Consider the following 1,691-nt stretch of genomic DNA (forward strand, 5'->3'; position numbering starts at 1 on the left):
GATGGCTCAGGACTCCTTTCCCTGACCTACAGCGGCAGGTACCCCTCCTACAGCAGCCTCTGTCTCCTGCCTGCTTCTCTTTTCTCTTCAGCACTTTAGTCGCCCACCCAGCATGCCCTTGTCTTATTGTCGCTCTCGGCGCCTGCCTGTCCGCTCTGCCAGGGCAGTTCACTCATCGTCGTATCCTAACACAGTGCCTGGCGCATGGCAGCCACTCTGCAAGTAGTTTTATTTACTTCTATGTTTTTAAAATATATTTGTATTGATTTCAGAGAGAGGGGGAGAGAGAAACAGCAATGTGAGCGAGAATCATGACCGGCCGCCTCCCGCACGCCCCACACTGGGGATCGAGCCCACAACCCGGGCCTGTGCCCTGACTGGGAATCGAACCAGGACCTCCTGGCTCCTAGGTCGACGCTCAACTGCTGAGCCGCGCCGGCTGGCAGCATGCCCTGGTCTCACTGTCGCCCTCAGCGCCTGCCTGTCGCTCCGGCAGGGCAGCGAGTTCTGCCTGTTCCAGTCACCGTCGCATCCTAACAGGGCGCCTGGCGCGTGGCAGCAGCTCTGCAAGTAGCTGCTAGATGCACGAGTGGATGCCGATGCAGAAGGTGGTCGCTGGGACGCCACACACTCCCTCCTCACCCAGCCCTGGTGTCGCTGCCCTCCCGCCCTCCCTCCCTCACTGCACTGGCTCTTACTCCCTGGTCTGGAGGACCTGGCACTTGGCACTTAATTTTCCTCTAACACAGAACCAATGCGCTGCACCTGTGTGCAACTCCAGGTCCAAATTCTACCTCCCTAACCCCCCGCCCCCCGGAATCCCTTGCACCCCTCGCCTTCACATTTTTAAATGCTGGGCCTCGCTTAATCCAGCGTCTCACCGAGGCGTCCCCTTCCTCCTCTGGCTGCTCCCCTGTGCTGGGCTCTCTCCCCATTCGAAGCCCCCACCCCCCGGTGTTTCTGTGTCCCCCCAGGTGTCTCCCGGTGCTGACGGTACAGGAAGTAAGAGCACCGCGCGAAGGGGCCAGAGAACGAAGTTCACGTACCTGGAGGCTCATTCCTGAAGGTCACTCAATAGTTCGTGCAAAATCCGATGGAAAACAGGAGACACGTTCCCGAGACACTTCAATACCCAGCAGCCGACGCAGAGGAGCCCAGAGAGCTCAACAGACTGGACGGCGGGCCAGGACTCAGAGGAGACCCGCCAGGGACAGACGGGAAAGGCGGCACTGAAGTCCACGCAGCCACAGCCGGGGCCCAGCGCGGGCCGGGGGAGAGGGGGGCGCCTTCGGGACCTCAGGATCAGAAGTGCCTCCTGTGAAAGGATCATAGGGAGCTGGGTGAGCAGCATTAGGAGGCGGCACCGTCTACACAGAGGAGATGATTCGTGCCAATCCTGCCACATCTGGAGCATCTGCTTAGTGACCGGTAAGAAGCTGAAACCCTGGGGCTCAGGGGAGGCGGGGGAGCCCGAGGGGCTCGGGAACTGGGTGCTGGGGGCATCATCCGGGGAAGAGAAGCCAAGGCCCTTTCAAATCCGGGAAGCGGAGAATGACTCCCTCTGGGCAGGCCCCGGGGGTGTCCGAGAGCCCCACGAGGGGTAGGGATCCTTGGCTGCCTGACGTCCTGTGGAGGCATCAGCAGCCGCGGGCGTGACGGGCAGCTGGTGAGAACAGGAGCCCAGAGCCAGC

This window comes from Myotis davidii, unplaced genomic scaffold (genome assembly GCF_000327345.1).
Source record: "Myotis davidii unplaced genomic scaffold, ASM32734v1 scaffold61, whole genome shotgun sequence".
Taxonomy (NCBI): Eukaryota; Metazoa; Chordata; class Mammalia; order Chiroptera; family Vespertilionidae; genus Myotis; species Myotis davidii.